Source organism: Zootoca vivipara, chromosome 4, assembly GCF_963506605.1.
Source record: "Zootoca vivipara chromosome 4, rZooViv1.1, whole genome shotgun sequence".
Lineage (NCBI taxonomy): Eukaryota > Metazoa > Chordata > Lepidosauria > Squamata > Lacertidae > Zootoca > Zootoca vivipara.
In genome coordinates this window covers 35752088-35773960 of record NC_083279.1, presented here as the reverse complement: position 1 = coordinate 35773960, position 21873 = coordinate 35752088, and the positions used below count along the sequence as shown (strand labels likewise).

The window sequence follows — 21873 nt, the reverse complement described above, 5'->3', positions numbered from 1 at the left end:
TGGCACGGGGGAAGGTGGTGCAGGATATGGTCTTAACACTTACAAGCATGTTTAATTACACATAATCCAATAGAAAATTAGTTTTGAAGTTGTTTTTATAAGAGCATTCTTTTTTTCTTTCTTTTTTTGTAGTGGATGCTTTATCTCATGATATGTCATCTCCCCTACTAACTGAAAACTATTTATTGAAAGAGGCACATTTGTTTAATGTCTGTAGGTAATCAATAGTAGTTTTACTCATCAAGGAGACCCATTGAAATCAATGCTTACTTGATTTCAGTGGGTCTACTCTAATGTTTAATGTAATGCAGTAATATCCATCACCCTAAGGCACACTTCCAAAGTTTTACCCATTTTGTAGTGGCTTCCAAGCAAATTGCATTTTATTAACTCATTTGGCATTTCTTGAGTTAACTGAAAATAGTTTTAAGTTACCTATTCTTCTCTGTCTTCTCCCTTCCAGGAATGCAATTTACAGTTATGTATATAAGGAAACCTGTTAGACTTAAATCAGCCCGGCTGGTGTTTAAGCTGTCTAGAGAGACAAGTAAGCAAGCAGCCCACACCCTGCAAAGTGGGAGTGATTGGTAGGCTGGACAGAGCACAGCTTCCTGAATCAAACTGACTACAAAACCGTTCAGCTGGTCCTAAGAGAAACAACACAGACCAGGAACACACACACAAGAACCCCTATCAAGTTTTTACAACAGAACTTCTGGAAAATAGAATCATCTGGCACAAAAGAATAATGGAGGAAGAGGTAAGATACTTGAGCTTAGTGTATAATCTTTGTTTTCAAAGTAGAGGAGGGAAATATCAGATTGTCTAGTTCTTTTCTTACAGCTGTGATTTTTTTTTAAAAAAAATACTAGAATGGCTTGTGTGTGTGTGTTATAAATATCTCCAGACAGTTTATAGTGGTTGTGCTCAGCACCAGCTGTGTGGGCAATCAGTTGTTCTGGCTTATCTGGCACCCCATGCGCTTCTAATTATGCTGCACTTTCTTTTCCAAAGAGACAACAAACTTTCTTATCTTAGATATGGCATCTGAAGGGGGGGGGGGAGGATAACATGTGAAATTGCCAGACAAAGACAATGATTTGGACATTGCATCTTTCGGTTTGGAATTCCAAGGGAATTTTCCTTGAATCTGGAGAAAAGTAAAAAATCCCAGTCTTGGAGAACAAGCATCGGTATCCTTTTTCTGCTGCACAGCATTTCCTACTACTTGCATGCAGAAAAAACAAGTAGCAACTATTTCTAAATATTTTGGGGCTATGTAGACTGACTGAAGTGTCGGGAGAGTTGTGAGCGAAAGGGATTCTTTAACTGTTTTCTTTCTAGAGCACCAAGTGGCATACAAAAAAAACTATTCCAAAACAGGTGCAGGGCTTTTAATAGTGTGATACGTTTTCTTTCTCTCTAAGATTTAATTATAAGCCTTGAAGAACCACATTAACTGTATTGTAGGCTTTGATTCCATGAAGTGCTGAGAAAAGAAAATACAGTGTTAATATTCCTGAAAAGTAGTATCTGTTAAGCAGTTGGTAGTATTAGCATTGTCACAACGTTCCCTTTCTTACCACTAAGGATTTTTCTGTCTATGAATGCCTATATAATAACTAGGCAACAGAACTGGAAGCTTCATGATACCTGTGGAGTTTAAAATAAAAATTCAGAATAAAGGACAAGAGCAATTTAAATGTAATTATTAATCTAAGTCATATTCATAAATATCTATCTATCTAGCATTAATAAACTCCTGCAATTCAGAATGAATGAATTAATGCTGTATTTTCTTTTAAGAGTTTCTGCAGAGGAGCGGTGTGACTTAGTTGTCTTTGGAAATGAAATGAAATTGTGACTGGCTATGCGTCCCCCCAATTGATGTGCATTCATAGGCATTGAACAAATAAAATAAATGGATCTTTTGTCTAGGGCAGTATATGAAAGTAATATTGGGATTACACGCAAAGCTGATGGATTGCTGACCACCAAATATAATAACTATGCGCAGTAATGTGTTTCTGATTTCAACCTCTTTGTTTGTACAATGCCATTTATTACAATGGAATTTGTCTGCAGTAAAAAATCTGGAACCTGAGAACTAGAAGTTTCCTAACTGTAAATGTACTTCATGCGTTTCTGCAGGGGTCCCCAGACTTACCGGCGTTTGGGCCGGTTCCCACCGCGCCGATCGCGCGGCGGGCCAGAGGACGGGGGAGCGCGCGCCTGTGCGCATGCGCACGGGCGCTTACTGGCGCAGCAGCACGCTTCCAGGGTGGAAAAAGCGCCAAAAATCCGTTGTGCACATGCGTATGGGCCTCCCCCGACCCGGAAGTGCACCAGAAATGACCTCTTCCGGGTCGGGAGAGGCCCATACGCATGCGCACAAAGGATTTTCGGCGCTTTTTTCCGACCCAGAAGAGCCTGCGCGCCATAAGAGCGGGCGGCGGGCGTCATCGCGGGCCGGATTGGCAGGCCAATTGGGCCGCATCCGGCCCCCGGGCCGTAGTCTGGGGACCCCTGCGTTTCTGGGTTGGTTTTTATTGTGCTCCAAAATGATTAATGTAAAATGTTTTATTTATGTAAGACATTTCTATACAATCCTTCATCAATGATTCCATGGCAGTGCACAACAGTGCAAGTAGGTTTCCAATGAAATTGACACAAAATACAATAAAATAATCCAAATCCATATTAAACAATCCAATTCCTATTAGTTGCTAAAGAGAAATGTTGATAAATCATGCTTTGTTACACTAACTGGAAGCCACCATTGACATATTCACCTGGAATCGAGGATCTTCAACATCTTGAGGATCTTGGCTTCACAGGAAACATTTTAAAAAATCCACGGAGAACAATTTTTTAATTACTGAAAATATGATTGAGTGGGAAATGATACCTTTGAGAGCATGACCTCACAGCATACCATAATCACTTGTGGTTGTATCCAATGATGTCTTTGCCTTAGTGGAAATCAGTTCTGTTTGTGGAAGGTGATACCCTCAAAACTTCTACTGAGGTTTGGGGAGCCTCTAGATTCTAGAACATGGCAGAGAAGGCTACAGTAGCTAGGGTGGAGTGGCAAAAATCGGGTGTGCTGCGCTGACAGTGTTAGGTATACCCCTTTGGCTCAGTACAACAATGGTAGAAAACCTGTGGCTCTCTAGATGTTATTGGACTACATCTCCAAGCATCCCTGTCCACAGTATTGTGTGTAGTTGCAATGGAGTCTGCTGGTGGCTTTGCAAGTATTGCATATATTTAACAGAATTTGTATACTGCTTAATTGTAAAAAACCAACAACCCCTCTAATCAAATGTTGATTGAGGGTTGTGATGATTCTGAATGAGGTCTCCAGCCTTTTTCTGCACACCTCCTGAAGAAATAAGGATGGAAATGGGGGTTTCTTAACTTCCGAGACCTGGATGCTCAGTTATGATGGCAGTGGCCACAAGCTGGGTTTTTTTATGAATCATCTTATACTCAGAATGTATCCTGTCCTGAAAGAAAACCCAGACTTAGTTTTAGTTTGATGCAATGGGCCTTGAGTGGAGCTGCTTCTGAAAATTGTCTGGAAGCTTCAGCTGAATTAGCACACAGCTGGGGTGGCAATGATGGAAGCTGCCTGTTCAGGCCATATAACACCAGTGCTTTCTCAGCTTCACCAATTACTAGTTTTCTTCTAGGCTCAGGTGAGTGTGCTTGCTCTCACATTTTTAAATCCTGAAACAGTTCGGGACCAGAATATCCTAGGAATGGCATTGCTCCATAGGTACCTGTGTGGAACTTCAGTTACCCTACAAGGACACTCCTTTGGGTACCACTAGCTCTTATGGAATGCAAGTAAGTAGCCAGGAAAGAGCCTCTTCTGTTGTGGCATCCAGGAACCTTGCATAGCTTCTGTAGAAATATGTCTTGGCTCTTCTTGCTGTCTGAATTTAGGCAAGCAGAAAAAAAATCATTTTATTTAGACAGACTTTTTCAGGACTCTCATTATGTATCTGTTGCTATTCATTTTAACAGCTTTTGTCAAAACCGGTTGTTTTATTGTTATAGTTCATTTTTAAGATGTGCTTTATTGTGTGCGGTATCCTTTAAAATTGATTTCTTGTACATATTTTAATGAAAGTGGGATATTAATGAAATTATAGTAGGAATAATGCTTTGCTATTTATGTACAGAGCCATATCTAGAAGTACGTTTGGTCAGTCGTGCAATGTCTGACAAATGTTTAGCCACTAGGTGTCTTAAGTGGGCTAGAAATTAAGATGATTGGGGGGAAAAAGTAATTATTTCAGTGGGTTGGTGTTTTTTTAATTCTTTTGAACTATAGTAATATTCTCCAGTTTCTACATCTATATAGGACAGAAACTTTGCACTCTTTTGTGAGTTGTTCAAAATGGCAAGATCCGATAAACACTCTCCTTTCTCATTTTTTGCAATAATGTGCGAAAGATGGAGTTTTTCCACCTCTGGAGTTTGGGCATCTCCCTTCATGGAATGTCTGCCTTGCTCTCCTGCATCTTACATTGCACTGGTGAAATAATGAAGTGTGAATTACTTGTTGCTTCCTCTTTTGCAAGTTCCTGCCGTGTCCCTTTAACTGTTAGCTGCAGTTCTCTGGGTTTAAGACTATAGAGTCTTAGTAAAACGCCTATACAGTATCTGACCAGGGGTATGAGAATGGCTGCTTAACTAGTCCAGAGGTGGGCAGAGGTTGTGGCCCAGTGAGGCAACCCCTCACATCCCCAGGGGGAGAAGATGACTTTGCCATGGCAGCTGGCCATTGGGGCACTTCCCTGACGGGTTGCCCTCCTGAAGTTTGAATATGCCCTATCAGGGGCAAGCTGATGGGCAGAGCCTGGGTGGCGAAGTCATAGATGATTTTAAAATAATTTGTATACTGCTTATAAGCCAAAATATGTGCATCTAAGGCATGCAATATCCATGCCATATTGATAAATGAAGGTGATAATTGTGATTTTGATCAGAAATAATGTGGGCCCATACAGAGAGCCATATTTTATGTTGTGCTTTAGGGAAACCTGATACTGTAATGTACCTTAATACCAGCATTTTCCTGACCACTTTGCCTAAACCAGTAGCTTTAGGAAAAAAATAATATAACAGCCTGATCTGTCTCAGAAGGAATTAAGGTCACGAGATTATTATTATATTCATTCTGAGGAAGGCAACTAGCCATAATACAGAGTATTATGGGAATGCAGTTTCTTAAACTGTGCTAACCCTATAGCTTTCCTCCATAAGCCTTGGGTAATATATATTTTAAAGTAAGATTCATCTAAGTACTAAAACATTAATATTTTTTAATAGTTCTGATAGAAAGGCAGCTTTCAACTTGCAATATAATCTGTGGAGCAGAATTGCAATCTAGTTTTATAAATTGATTTCTGATCACGAGGCATTGGGTTCTCTGATTTCTGACTCAATCTTTGTGAAATATGAAATGCAGCACTATTGTTGAAAGCTACCCTAGCAAAAAGAATATGAAGCATTCTGGTGCCATGTCCCAACAGACCTCCTGAGTTCATGTAGGCACTTGAGGCACCGTCTTTATAGTTGTCTAAACATGAGGCAAGGCTGAAGGGAGAGAAAATCTCTTTGATATGACAGACTGAGCTTTAACATATGACTGGTTGAGATTTTTGTTTATGTGCCAGGCCGTGAACCTCTATTCTTTGTAGCTATTGCTGTTTATGGGAAAGCTGCAGTACTGCAGTTAGTTAATTTTATACTCTGAATAGGATGAGTATTGCAGGGGGCACTTTTTAGATGGAAATACAGTTGTACCTCGGATCCCGAATGTCCTGGAGCTCGGACATTTTGCATTGCAAAATTTGGAGAAATGCAGGTTTCAAAGGATGAGTGTGTTTCACTTCTCAAATTGTTTTAGGAAGTGTGAATTAGGTTAATTCACCTTTAATGATGAACTGAACCAAATGTCCTCCCCATTCCTAATCTAGGGTTGTATTCAACCTAAAAGCTGGTATTTGTAGACAAACATATTGCTGCCCTATCCATCAAACCTATCCATTCTTAAGGAAATCAGCCCTGAGTGCTCCCTGGAAGGACAGATCGTGAAGCTGAGGCTCCAATACTTTGGCCACCTCATGAGAAGAGAAGAATCCTTGGAAAAGACCCTGATGTTGGGAAAGATTGAGGGCACTAGGAGAAGGGGACGTCAGAGGACAAGGTGGTTGGACAGTGTTCTCGAAGCTACGAACATGAGTTTGACCAAACTGCGGGAGGCAGTGCAAGACAGGAGTGCCTGGCGTGCTATGGTCCATGGGGTCACGAAGAGTCGGACACGACTAAACGACTAAACAACAACAAACATATTGCTGCCCTACTTAATAGCATTTTTCAAACACTGGGGCATGATTTATAATGTGGTTGCAAGATATAGAGATCAGTACTCGTTTCTTCCCTATCTACCACTTTATGCTTTTTTTTTTTAGGTAGCAGGTAGCAGCTTTAAAATTACTTCCTCGGTGTATAATGTCATAGTTCGATTTTCTGTTAGGACACAATTTATGCATCAGATAATTGTAATTTTTTCACTTGCTATTGAATAATGCCACATAGCAGTTTGAAATGCTCTGTCTCTTGCCAGAGTTATGCAGCTGCGCTTAAAACTCTGCTGGCCAACTCAGTACTGTATATAATATGTTTTGTTTCTGAAACGCTGCCATATTACCTCCATTAGCACAGTGGTTGGTTTGCAAACATCTGTTTGCTCTTATTTTGCCTATGCTTCTTCAGATCTGTTTCTACATGACGTAAATCAGTGGCATTTGACTGGGATGTGTGATTTGTTTGCTAAATAAAATGTTAAGAAATCGAGCGAAATAGCTACCCTGGAGCAATGACATGAATAGACACATACAGGGGGAAAGATGCTGATTGTGTGTGATGTCTTTCATGAGTTAAGATAGTCACGTGATTATCCATTTAGAAATAATTATTGGCCTCAGAAAACCCAGACCTAACCAGAGAAAGGATAAACAAAATCAAGGAAGTGGAATATATATACATATATGTGTATGCATGCTTAGATGCAAAAGATTTTTGTTCATGGAATATCTTTTCACTGTCAGAAGCTGCACTGCATAGTCATTGCCAGCTCTGCAGGATGGCTGGAAGTAAACCCAGTTGTGTTGGAGGTGATGTAGTGTTGCCAGACCAACTCCCAGAAGACAGCAGACAGAATTTCGGGAGGAGCTTGCTGCAAACATTGGCCAAGAGACAGAAGAAAGGATATTTTTGTGACCCAACGGACATCTGTTTAAGTAAAACACCTGGGATTCTATAGGGAGTTTTGATACCTTAGTTGCACATCTTTGCTGGGAGCAGTCTATTAAGATCTTGGTAAGAGATTCTAGCTGTCCAGGGGATGATGCCAAAACTGTGGATGTGTAGATGAGATACTATACAGGCCCAGTCAATGGACCTCAGTTTTGTTGATTTTTTTTAAAAAAAATTCCCCATGCATAAACTATGTACACTGCAAAGTTCTAAAGGCACGCAACTTGTGTTATATATCAACGTTCTTACTGTTCCAGTAACTAATGAAGGATGATAAACATAATTGTGTGCAGTTTCCTCTTACATAACTGTCCACTTTTGCTGTTATGGAGGTCATTTATGTATGTTCAATTCTGCATGGAGTTCAATTTTTTTCCTGGCACTTTGCATACATATATATATACATATATATATATTATACACACACACATACACACACACACACACACACACACACACACACACACACACAATATCTTAGCTGTTTGACCTTAATATAATATTAAATGTCTCCCTCATATCTATCTATCTAATTGCAAAGGCTAAAAGAAAGTGAGTTATATAAGCTTGTGGTCACTTTAATTGAAAAGGAAATCAAAAATTATGTGCTATGGGACATAACCATCATGAATGATAATGGGCATCAACATGTGTCCTGCATTTCGAATAAATAGAGTCATATCTGCTGATAATTTTCCTGAGATTGGCTAGGGTGATTTGCCATCTGGTCATTATTTCCAGAAACTTTTCTTTTAAGTCTGAATACAAGAGGACTATGTTATTACGTTTCAATATCTATTCCCATTATACAAATATCAAAGGTTTGCCAGTATTTTAACCATATAGTTTTGCTTACTCTGTCTTGCCTTCTGTGTCTTGGAGGCCATATAGACTTTTATCTTTACTTCAAAAACAAACAACTTTCCCCCAGATTCTGTCAATTCCCTTATTTAAAAGTAGACTTTTTCAATTAAGGGTCACATGCTTGGATCTTAAAATCAATTTCCTTACGTTTCCTGCCCTCTTTTCCCACTGTGTAAACCCTTGAAACTGCCCCCCAAGACTCTGCAGAACATAGGGGGCTGCTGCTGAACAAAGAGTAATGGGGCATGGTGGGGTGCTGCTGGCCTAAAGAGAGAATGTCCCCAGAATTTATGTGGCTTATTTAGCAGCTCTCCACATCCCATCCCACATGGTTCAACATAGCCCCTCCCAGACTTGGAGAGATCACAGGTAACTAACTGGTGGTAGAGAAACTTTCCTTCTGTAAACTTCCTTAGGTTATCTTAGTTTTCATTTTCAACCCAAAGTAGCATTTATCCTCCTGCATGCATGCTTAATCAAAACTGAGAAAATTGAGCTCTACTTAACAATATCTATGCGCTGTGGTTAAACCACTGAGCCTAGGGCTTGCTGATCAGAAGGTCGGCGGTTCGAATCCCTGTGACGGGGTGAGCTCCCGTTGCTTGGTCCCAGCTCTTGCCAACCTAGCAGTTCGAAAGCACGTCAAAATGCAAGTAGATAAATAGGAACCGCTACAGCGGGAAGGTAAACGGCGTTTCCATGTGCTGCTCTGGTTTGCCAGAAGCGGCTTTGTCATGCTGGCCACATGACCTGGAAGCTATACGCCGGCTCCCTCGGCCAATAATGCGAGATGAGCGCGCAACCCCAGAGTCGGTCACGACTGGACCTAATGGTCAGGGGTCCCTTTACCTTTAACAATATCTATATACTGATATTGATTAGCTTTCCATTTAAATTTTCCCAGTATTGCTCACTGTCTTTACTTTCCAGAAGCAACTGAAGAGAGAGTGTTGAAAGATCTGTTGCAGTGAATTTGGGGGATGGCAAGATGTGGGAGGGATCTTCATTGTATGAATTAAGAACAAGTGTTTGAATTGTCCTTTATTTCAGCCCATAAATTATGGCACGATTCACATACCGTAGTAGTCACTCTAGTTTGATGGCAACACAGATAAAGTGTGGTGTACTGGTTAAGAGCGGTAGACTCATAATCTGGGGAACCCGGTTCGTGTCTCCGCTCCTCCACATGCAGCTGCTGGGTGACCTTGGACTAGTCACACTTCTCTGAAGTCTCTCAGCCCCACCCACCTCACAGGGTGTCTGTTGTGGGGGAGGAGGGGAAAGGAGATTGTTGGTCGCTTTGAGACTCCTTCAGGTAGTGATAAAGCGGGGTATCAAATCCAAACTATTCCTCCTCCTCCTCCTCCTCCTCCTCCTCCTCCTCCTCCTCCTCCTCCTCCTCCTCCTCCTCCTCCTCCTCTTCTTCTTCTTCTTCTTCTTCTTCTTCTTCTTCTTCTTCTTCTTCTTCTTCTTCTTCTTCTTCTAGAATAAATTCCTGGATTTTTTCCAAAGTGGATTATGTAATCATCAATCTATATATATATTTACTTCTAGCTTTAAACTATAAAACAGGAGAGTATTAGTTCAGATTTACGGATGACTTGCTTCTTGCATCAAATAAAATAATGCATTTAGAGAGATAATAGAAATGTTCAATGGAAATGATATTAGCAATAATTGCACATCTATTGAAAAATAATAATGATAAACAGTACCGGTACTACCCATTACATGGCATGCTGATCCGAAATCCTGGCAAGGCTGAGATGGGAGTTTGTAAGTATTTCTGTGACTCATCTCAACAGGAGAATTAAAACATAATTTAGGAAGTCGGCTGCATAACTGTAGCCCAAGGTCAGTCTGGAGTAAGTAGTGGGTCAAGGTCAAAACTGAGGAGTAAGCCTGAAAAAAACTGGAAATGGGAAGCAGCAGGCAGACAAGGAAGTTGGAAGACTGAGAAGGAAGCAGGTGGCAAGAGGAGCCATGGGTGGGTGGGAAGGTTAACAAAAAAGAGACTTTTCAAGATCCAGGATATGCTTTAGTTCAGGCAAAAAGCCAGCTATAACCTGGAAGTGCTTATAACCAGGCTAGTCGTTAAGAACCTATCAGGTGGTTGGAGGTGGGGCAAGGAGCCATGTTTGTGGCCTAGAAAGAATTCCCCCTTTTCTCTCTTGACTTTATACTTCATTCACTCTTGATATAAAGTGTGCTTATAACAGAGACCAGGAAGCACCTGATTCAAACCCTCATGCTGATGAACTAGTCAAATATAATTTGTTTGAAAGGTATGAGTATGAAAATACATCCATGAAGAGTTTGTGCAATGCAAGACACAGCCGTGCAAAAACACATATCCACCATAAAATATAACTTTAAACAAGGATGGGGGTGGAGAAGAGAAGTATTGTCTTCTGGCTATGTCTGGAATGTTGCGAGATGATGGCTGCGTGACAAAAAAACAATGAATAAAATTTGTTTTGGGGCTTAGGATACAGCACTGACTTGATACCATCAACAAATCTATACTTGACATGTCCCCTGTGGTCCTGCCACAGCACTGTCATTAATTACTGTGGTTTGTGTGGATCAATGTCCATCCTTTGCAGGGTATCCATTATATGTACTTGCTTTAGGCACCCGTGTTGTGGTCCTGTATGATTCAGGATAAAAATGATGGGGGGGGGGGAATGAAAAAATAGCAGCACAGAACCATGAAAAAAGGAAATGAGATTGATTTGATTTTTTTATACTTTCCATTACCTCACATTTGTGAGTCAGTATTTCTGAGGTCAGTCAGTAACTTTAGAAGTTGAGTTAGAGCAAACTTTGTGAATAGGTTTTCTCTTTCTTTGTTAAGTTGCAAAGTTCTATTGTATGTGAACTTTCCTTTTGTCCTTCAGAAACAAACCCACACAAGATCAAAACTGAGAAGTTGATTTGTTACGTCAGGTGCTTTCAGACTTTTTTTTGCCTTCATGGGACTTATTCCACATTGATTTGTCTGCCAACGAGCTCCTGTCAGTTCATGTGGAAAGTTGGCCAGCCCAGCTTGTCCTGAAAATGTACTGTAGGATATACTTGACACTTCCCCAAAGTTGCTGAATGGCGGTGAAGTGCAAACTATTTGTCAGGGAAACTGCAGTTACTGATTTTCTTTTGGGGTTACTCTTATAAGTTTATCTGGACTTCTCAGAGCACAGCCATCCCCAGAAGACCTCCTGTGGCATTCTTCAGGATGGGCTTGACCTTCCAGAGAGGTTTTTCAGGTGGCTGAAGTGGGGAGAAGGGGTGGGAAACTTCCCTTCTGCAAACATCCCTAACATAACCTATCTTAGGATCCAAGCCTCTGTATTTAGTAGTGGGCATCCTTGCACACAGTGGCTGACACTGACACGACAATCCTGTAAAAGGTCTTGTATAGGCACATGTTTGGGCTGGCAGTTTCATGTATTTGTAATGTAAACAAGCTTTTTCAGTTGGCATGAAACGAGCATTGACATCAATCGTACATGTCCTAGTCAATTTTCTCTTCTGGCCGGGAAGAGAAATGCCAGAAGGAGTTCTTCCTATTGCACCCAGCCACGTCAGGTGCACTAAGCAGGTAAGCCGGTTGCTGAAGAGTAGGCATATGCCTAGGAATTCTAGGATTGTTAAAGTAACTATTGGGACAAGAAGGAGATGACCTGGGTGTGCTCAAATATTAAGCTGATAAGAGCAGATTAATTAACATAGATGTTTTCACCTTCAGACTATGAGCTCAGTTGGTTAGAGCATGGTGCTGATAACACCAAGGTTGCAGGTTCAATCCCCTTATGGGACAGCCGCATATTCCTGCATTGCAGGGGGTCGGACTAGATGATCCTCTGGATCCCTTCCAACTCTATAATTCTATGATTCTATCATTTTAGCCATCTAGATGTCTGAGGAAGATCCTGGTTGACTACAAGGGCGTATAACAGAACTCTCTGGCTCCGCTAGTACAAAAGTCAACATTCTATTGACAGGATTCTTTGCTAAAATATCTTGGTACTGCTCTGTTACTGCTTTTCATTCATAGTGCTATTGCTACAGAGTGATAACCAACGTGCGTCATGTTTTCCACATTTGAAGTTTGAATAATATGGTACGTCAGATGTTGCTATGTTGTAACTGCTGGCAAATACCCACTTTTTAATGCCAAGCAGCTCTTTAGATCTCTGTTGACTTGATGTAGCTTCTTTCATGACTTTCTACAATATCAAGCTCATTCCTATAAAAAATGAAAGTTTAATTAAAGCTCTGCATCTAAAATTATTTTGTAAAGATTAAATCAGACCACAATTCGTAAATGACAGTAATTACAGAGAGCTGCAGTTCCATATGTCTGTTCAAAGCCATATTTTAACAAGTTGCCTGGAGACTTTTTTTTTAGTACTTGGGCAAGCTAAAGACCCAAATAAGGTATGTTTGGAAGAAGACATTTTACCAAGTATGATTTAGTAATATTCCTATATCAGAACCATATCTATATTTAAGACAGATATAAAATAAAGCTGGTGAATTCAAAACAGCCCTACAAAAATCTTGTCCATCAACCATGGGTGGCAGATAAATCTATCTTTTATTTTATCACAATCCTGTTAGTTTTTGTAAATATCTTGGCTGGAGTATATGTTTCTGTGGAATAGCAAATTAAATGCTGTGTGTTTATACTGTTCTTAGATTTTTGTAAGCTTCCTTGAAACTCCCTTGGGTCTGAAAGTGCAAGGTGTTGGGTATTGTAACAAAGTAAAATGAATAATGTCAGCCCTTTCCCACACAACTGGAAATTATGTACAGAGAATAGATGCAATTGCAGTGAGAGTATATCCAGTGTCAGCCTACACACATGTATGACTTGATGCCCCCTGCTTTACTCTGCAAATATAGAGCCTATGAGCAACATGCACAGATTTTGTAGAAAACAGAACCAATGAATGCATCGGGGTTAGGGGGGCAGGGACAGTTGGTTCTGGTCCTGCTTCTTTGTACATAATTTTCAAACTCATAAGAAGAAAAGACACGAATTTATGAGCCTCCCTCTGCCTCGAGCAATCGGAGGGGAAGAGCGTGAATGAGAAAGCAGATAAAAGGTAAAGGAAAAGGGGCCCCTGACCATCAGGTAGAGTCGTGTCCGACTCTGGGGTTGCGGTGCTCATCTCGCTCTATAGGCCGAGGGAGCCGGCATTTGTCCGCAGACAGCTTCCGGGTCATGTGGCCAGCATGACAAAGCTGCTTCTGGTGAACCAGAGCAGCGCACGGAAACGCCGTTTATCTTCCCGCCGGAGAGGTCCCTATTTATCTACTTGCACTTTGATGTGCTTTCGAACTGCTAGGTGGGCATTGTATGAGCAGATACAATATGAATATGGGTTATACGGCGGAAATATATGAAGTTGTATTATTCATCAGGGTCCTGAACGCACATGCAACTTTGATGTAATGAAAGAGTGAACGAAAGTTCATCATTAAACAATCTGCTTTTGACTTTTGGCCAGGATTCAAAGAGTACCCCAGTGACGGCTTGTCTCTCTCTCTCTTTGTATGTGTGATGTCATTCTGTTTAAGGATGCCAAAAGTAGTGGGGAAAGGGCCTGGAATACTTTAGGGATGATATGTATGGGAGTTTTCCTCCCCTATATACAAACGTTCTGAATTTTCACTCTAAATGTTTTGATAGCATTAAAAGCTTGTGTCCCTCCTGTTACTCATCACAGTTTGCTAAGCAGCATGTTCATGCCAGGTTTGCAATGGAATATGGTAAAGTTATATCATTTTAGGCTGTACGTTTTTGGATGCTTTCCAGGAGATCAGTTTTCTTGCATGGGCTGAATACTTGGGGGGGGAATCAGAACTTGGGCTAGTTTCAAAGGTTGAGATAACTGGTAAATGATAACAAAATGTTAGCTTCATTAGGTGTTTCATGCAAGAGCTTTCCCCATCCATTTCATTTAGATGAAAATGTTTTGGGGTGAAACAAAACGACCTAGCATATGACATGTAACAGGTAATTGATGCAATTTGATACACTCTTACCTGGGAGTAAGCTACTTTTAAAAATGGACTTCCTTTTGAGTAGACATCTATGATTGCAATGAAAATGAGCGGAATCTTTCTACACACATCCCAAACACTTGTATTAAACTCTTTCAGATGTCCCAGAAAGTACCACAAAAGTGTGAGTGTGCTAGTACACAGATTTCATAAATTTCCATGGGACTCTTTGCATACATTTCTAGCATGCTGTGCTTTTTAGAGTTTTAATGAGGATGTCTCCGCCATAGGCCCTATTCAGAGGAAAGAAGGAAAGACCCACCCACTGACAACCACTAGGAATTTCTACTGTGCAAGTTTCACCGAAACAAATCCAAACAGAATGCAAGGGCCCAGAAGGGAGAGATATACCGTAGCATGGCCTTCACATTACCAGCCAGCCCTGCGGTTTGGATAGTCATTTATGCATTGTCCAAAAGGAGGAAATGCGTCACCAGAAAAAGTGGATGTAGAATTTACCTACACAAATCTAAATCTGTAGACGATGATGATGATTCAATTTATTACCTGCTCATCACCAGCAGGCCCTGAGGTGGGTGACAAAAATGTAAAACAACAACAACAACAATTAAAGCAGGATACAGTCCTGTATACAGTATTCCAGTATACAGGAATAGGGTGGGCCTTGAAAATAAACGCAAATTTATAATGAATTATTCTAATATAAGTAGAAATACGGTTCATCTTACCATAACAGGGAAGACTGGTGGTCAGCAGTGAGTGCTGCCCATTGCAACTGGTAGGGCAGAAGACAGGAAGACCAGCTGTAGTGGAAGGCAACGCCAATGATAGGCAGACCCGCTCCTTGACTGGGTGGGGACTGGCTGAGAACAGACTAAGGTTGGTTAGCCAGTATCTTGTTTATGAATACAAATGGGTCACCCCCACTGCTGGTGCTAACTGTTGATGGACCATTGCAAGGCACTTGCTCTTTCTTATTCTCCTTTTTAAAAATCTTTAATCTGGACTTGGCCCAGAGAGCCCTTCAAATAGAAGGTTCTCCTCTATAACATGATGCATTGGCCACCCTACCCGCAGTAATAAAATAGGGCCTTTATGTTATGTTACCAGTAGTTGCCCTCCTGGGTCAGTGGGATTCATGGGTCTTTCAGCCATTCTGGATTAAAGTGGAGCTATGTTCTTATGTCTAAATGTAGAAACACAGGCTGCAGTGAGCTGCATGTTTTGTGTGTGAGAGCAAGTGTGTGAAATGTTGATTAATCAGGAAATAGAAGTTGTCAGCTCTTAGTTCTCTAATGGCATGAATGTTTGTCCTAAGCCTCAGCTGAAAGTGTTCTCTCTTCGTGTTATTGTTTTCATTTGGTTCCCTAGAGAAATAGTAAGATCCTGTTCATAAACTGGCTGGATGTTTAGTGAAGGGTAGGAAATAATTTAACCCATTTTTACTGGTTTCTCATGGGTGCTTGGTGTACACATGAAGGTCACTGTGTTTGTGGGTAATGAAAGATTAATTGTGTTGTGAAATATTAAAGAACTTTGCAAGAGAGCTTATTTCCAGTTTCTTTCCTGGATCAGAGTCCATAAGTAGACTAGAAAACTTCATGGTAGATGGAACTAGGGATGGAGAAGAAACTCAATTCACAGTTTCTGAAACAATATGTAAACTGAAATACAGTCTAGTATTCCTAAGGTTGGCTGAATATGTCAATTATGGTTTTTCCTCAGTTTCTCCTTTTTCCCAATCTTAAATACAGCTCTCTGCATTTTCACATCAGTTTGTTATTTTACTAAGAAGTCCTCATGAAAATTAAACAATGCAAGAATCAAAACACAGCCATCCTTCAAAAATTTCACTTTTTCAAATGTTGCAATGCACTTCTCCAACCAAGTATTAGGTGCAAAACATGTGTAAACTAGGGTAAAAATGTGCCTAATTTGAATATATTAGCAAAAGTAACGTTAAAATGTGTTATATTGGAGAAAATTGCTTTGCAAAAGTGTGTATATCAGGATAAATTAGCTGTAAAATGATGATGAATTATCACTAGGACACCCCCCGCCGCCCACCATTTAGTCTGGTGTGGAAAAATAGTCCTATATCAGTAGATTAGGATCCGAGTGGTCTGTGTATACATAAATGTGCCACCAAGTGTGAGTAGGGTGGGGATGCAGGTGGATTTTTCGTATTGCTTCGGTTGTCAATTTGCTAAACTATTACGCTTTGCTGAAGTTCTCACTTCACTCTTTTCTAATATGGTTGCAATGAAAATGAACAGAATCTTTCTACACACATCCCAAACACTTGTATTAAACTCTTTCAGATGCCCCAGAAAGTACCACAAAAGTGTGTGTGTGCGCGCTAGTACACAGATCCTGATCTGGTCTGACTATTGTAACTTAACAAATATATATATTGTTGTTGTTATTAATTATTAAAAATGAGCTGGTGATTGCCCAGGCCGGTATGCATCTTGCCTCAGGGTTTCTGTCTGAGTGACAAGGTGATCACCAACACCATGCAGTTAAAGCAGTTTATGCAAGTGGATTTTTATTTTACGGGCTATGTAATGTGGAAACTTGAAATCTGAATGGAATGTAACTTAAAGCCATGAACTGCGTCAGAAGTTAACCAAAAATCGATAAAGCTTGAAAGATCTTCCACCGCTGCAACATACTTTTTATTGATAATTTTCCTCTCTCCCATCTCACCTCAGCCATTTATATTCAAGTTGCCTTGGGTTATGGCTGAGGAGAGATGGGAGGGAGAGAGGAAAATTATCAATAAAAAGTATGTTGCAGTGGTGGAAGATCTTTCAAGCTTTATCAATTCTTGGTTAACTTCTGATGCCCTATTCATACACAAAGATGCCCTAAAGACAGGTAAGCAAAAGACAATGGAGAGGCTTTCCCATTTTCTTCCTCCTTGGAGAGAAACATTTGAGGTCAATTTGGGAGAGTCCAAATGGTTTCATGATTGCTCCTGTTCTATTTCAGACATGTGGTTTATATACTTATGTGTATGTGTTTGCCTTGTAAATTTATGAACATTTTAATTTATATATTTGAGACCTTAAATTCTTATACCAATGGGAAGGTTTGGTGCTCAGTTTTCCTGTAGCAAGTTTCTTCACCATCCCTGGTGGTGACACCCATCTGTTTAACACATTGTGTTAAAATATTTTCTTCAGTATTCATTCACTTTTTCAGTTTAGTAGGTCATTTGTGCAATGCCTTTTGCAGAGCCGTTCAAAAAGAACATCCAAACAGAGGCATTGGTGGTATTCATTAATGGAGATCAATTCCTTCCATTATCATAATAGAGCAAACTTTTATCATGTAAACATAGAAGCTGGTGGTGCTGGAAAAGGCCTTGCGATTTTACTGAGTGCAAAGCTGAGAGTCAGTTGAGGTATTTCAGGGAAACATTTCTGAAGCAGATCTAATATGAATATAATTTTCTGAATGGCACCCATACAAAAAATGTATTTGCAGCTAGTACATGTGAAATTACAGCATGACTAAAAAAGGTTCAAAGGGGCTTATTACTAGGTAAGTGTCCATAGGGCGTGTTGTAAAGGTAAGGGGACCCCTGACCATTAGGTCCAGTTGTGACCGACTCTGGGGTTGCAGCGCTCATCTCGCGTTATTGGCCGAGGGAGCCGGCGTATAGCTTCTAGGTCATGTGGCCAGCATGACAAAGCCGCTTCTGGCGAACCAGAGCAGCACACGGAAACGCCGTTTACCTTCCCGTTGTAGCGGTACCTATTTATCTACTTGCACTTTGATGTGCTTTCGAACTGCTAGGTTGGCAGGAGCTGGGACCGAGCAACGGGAGCTCATCCCCAGGGACAGAGCAAGCAGGGGGCGGGGCAGGCCACGCCCTCACCCCACAATCAAAGCCTCCAAAGCCACTCTCCTCGCTCCAGCTACAAACTCCAGGTAAAAAGCCTGCTCAGCGTGGCGGGTGCACCGCGCTGAGCGGGCTTTTTACCTGGAGTTTTGTAGCTGGAGGCGTATGGCTTTGGAGGCGTGGGGGGCGATACGTAACATGAAACATGCGTCGTTACGTAACATGCATGCGTCGTTACATAGCGACGCATGCGTCATTACGTAGCAACGTGCCGCCCGCCCCGGAGCAAGGCAATTTGCTACCCCGGGTGTTGCGGCGCCTCACAATGCCCCTGCTCACCCCGTTGTGGGGATTCGAACCATCGACCTTCTGATCTGCAAGCCCTAGGCTTTGTGGTTTAACCCACAGCGCGACCCGCGTCCCTCCGCCACCCGCGTCCCTTGGGCGTGTTGTAGTGAGGTTATAATGGAGGGAGAAAGTATCAGGTAATTCCACCTTGAGCAGTTTGGAGGGTGACAGAATATAAATGTAGCAAATGATAAATATGCAATATCTGCCTTTTTGAAATGTGTAGAAATTTAGTGGTTCATCATCTATGTCTTGAAAGTGCATATGCGACAATTCTAGTTAGCCCAGTGTTTGAGGGAAAGGGCTTTGAAAGATGTTGAAGCATCAGTCCTTGTTTGGGCACTTGGCAGTCTCTTGCCAGCACCCCTGGACATAAGACAGGCATCTTTTCCATATCCTATCTAAAGATTCCAGGAACTGGCACTTTGTTCGAATATAATATTCCAATTTGGAGGGAAGTTGGGGAGAAATTATTACTAAAACGTGCAGGTGTGGGACATCACTTAAGATTTTAGTTAATGAGTGATTAACCAGCCTGCAATCAGACACCCTCAAAAATGTGTATGTGTGTGCAGTATATAAATTTTTCTCCACTCTCCCAAGACTCCATCAATTTTGGCAGGAGTAACAAATAGGAACAAATTCAAATAGCTATTGCACTGGTGCGTATGGAATGGTTTAGATCTCTTTGTCAAGCTCGGGAGCCTCTTAGGGCTGCAAAATAGCCTCTCCAATTATCAGATTGATTATTTGATGCTTCGGGAAGGAGCGATAAGCTTCTCAGCTGATTTGCGCAGATCACCTGAGGAGGAGGGATGTGTTTCCTGTACTTTTGGTCACACCCATCATTAGAATGAGGCTTCCAGAGGGTTGGTCAAAAGTGAATGCAGTCCTTGGGCCGTAAAAAAAATGGTAGCCACCCCGATCTGCAGTTTTATTGTCTGTAGTTATAGGTCATTTTGGCTGCTTTCTAAAGAGAACAAATTTTACAGCTTCAGCTGTGCCTGAAAATAACAGTGGCAGCTGAATATATTCCTTGGAAATCCTCCTTTTATGCAACTAAATTCTTATTTTTCTCCGTGGGATTTGTCTTATCAGCCTCAGCCTCTCACTTAATGCTTTCCCCTTGAACTTTGAAAAATGATAGCGGAATGCAATTTGTTCAGAGATGAACGTGGGGCTGTTTTCCCAACAACTTGCTATTTACACAGACTATCCTAATCAAATGCCAGCACCGGTTAACATGCTAGGAAATATTGGTGGCTTATTCTTAAAGCCAAGTTGGGAGAGACTGCCATCTGTTGTCAGCTATTAACAGATAATGTCACTTCAGTAAATCCCCGTCATAATGTAATTGGTTCCTGATGATGCAGAAGTGCTGAAACACGTATGGAAAAATAAATGTCAAAAGTGAAGCCTGTTCGTTTCTTGGAGCAGAAAATGCTGATCTTGTGATCATCTTCCAAAGGACATTTCCTTTTAAAGGCAACCCAAGCCTTTGAAGGTAGAAAAAATATATAGCTGTCTTTACAATGGTGAAGCAGGATTTTCAATGGCTTTATTGTGTGTGTGTGTGTTTGTGTGTGATTGTGAAATGCTCTGGAAACACTAATGTTCAAAGGGTATGTAAGCTCAATTAAAAAGAAAGTCCATAGAATATCTCTTCCACCAGGTATGTTAATTCTCAAATGATATTTATTCATACTTAGAGACAGCCTGGTATTTCTTCTTGAAATGAAACATGGTATATAAATCATTTTTATCATCTTCATTTATCCCATATCTGTCCCAAGCAAAATACACCTGAGATGCAGCCGTGTGGCTGATAATTTTGAAGACCAAATGCAGACCCTAGTACATTCTGAATTTTTATGTTCCTCTGGCAGAGGAATAACTCCTTCATTCTTTTCAGATTAATCTGTCGGCAGTACAGAAAAGGTGAACTGTAAGATATAAAAGCTTAGTAATGTTCACTCTTCTTATGCACACTGCAAGTTGAAAAAGAATGCCTACCTATTTTCCTTTGGCTTTAAAGGACGATTTCAGGGCGTTGAGCGCCATCTCCACCCCCCTGACAGGGAAACTATAAAAGGCTTAAGGAATGCAAAACACAAATTCTATCTATAACAAGAGAGAGAAATGAAGTGAGCTTCATAAAACCCATACACAGCTAATTAACTCTGCAATGCACACAAATGATTACAGATGTTCCAAAAATGTAACCTTTCCCCAGTCTGTATTTGGGAATCAGACTGTCGGGATTTTAGCTTTCCTCTCCGAGAATTGTCCAGAATGAAAAAGAATATGAAAAAGAAATTGCGGTCACAAATATATATGTTATATATAAGTTCACATTATTAATCAACCATCTGAGCCTAGCTGAAGCTGCAAGAATAAAATAATTATACCTCAGGGATGTTAAGAACCATGCAGGTTTTTTGTGTGTGTTAAATACTGTCATTTCTTCCATTTTTCCCATGAAGCCTGTCTAGCAATAATTTAATTCTAGAGCACTATAATTTAATATTGTGTTATCATTTGCCAAACAGACTTTAAATAAGGGTCTGAAAGAACTAAAGCCAACCTTTATTTCCCCAACTGCCAACTCCGGGTTTTGGGGGGGACTTTGAGCAAATGTCCCTAAGTGACAGGAGGTTCGTTTCAGTTGCCTTTTTCTGTTTTCTGCACCTTTGCACCTGGGAAACTACCCACTGAGTGGAATATTCTTTGTATGCAAGTTTTCAGACTTTTAAAACAACTCCTGGTTACAGCCAAGGTGGTTAAACTGCTGCAAGAGGGCCCATTTCCCTACCAATGTCGTTCCTGTTTATGTATCCATTGGGGCTTCCCGTACATGTTGGCCAGCAGTCCTTGTGAACACAAGGCAGGACTGCTGGTGTTCTAGATGTTTTCACTGCATGGTACAGAGGTGTGAGCTTGTCAAAACAGCTGTTCAGACTAACGGCAATCTGTTTCTTCTGCCCAATTTTAAAGGGCACACTGTGGGATTCAAGGCCTATAAGCTTATAAATGTTCTCCCTAAATTTGGGCTAGGGGATAGGTGCCCTTTATTTAAAAAGCATGCTTGAAAGCCACATCCCCTGCTTACTGTTTTACTCTTTAACAGCCTAGCACATTGCATCTGCCAAGAAAGATGAAGGATGTTTAATGTTGCATAGTAGTATTTAAAAGTGCAAGCACACGATGGCAAAAACGGGAGTTTAACATTGCTGATGTAAATTTCAGGGAGGCACAGTTATTTTATTATCCTGATTCACCCACCCACCTACCCCAAAAAAACCTGGAAGGGACCAGACCATGTTTGAGGTAGGTCTATCTGTGTTGCTGAATACAGGTATTCCTAAGAGTTAGACCTCCAGGCAGTTCCTCAGAGGACGAAGCCACATGCATGGATCCCTCCAACCCTGGCAAGCAATGCATTG

At 40.9% G+C, this 21873-nt stretch overlaps 1 protein-coding gene across 1 annotated transcript in view; it reads left to right on the top strand.

Annotated features, from left to right (window-relative positions):
• Positions 1–584: 584 nt before the first annotated feature.
• MID1 (midline 1) overlaps positions 585–21873 on the top strand; it is a 196645-nt gene continuing 175356 nt past the window's right edge. Inside the window, exon 1 of the mRNA XM_035114514.2 lies at positions 585–760. The gene's annotated coding sequence lies outside the window, so the exon portion shown is untranslated. The remainder of the gene's footprint in view (positions 761–21873) is intronic.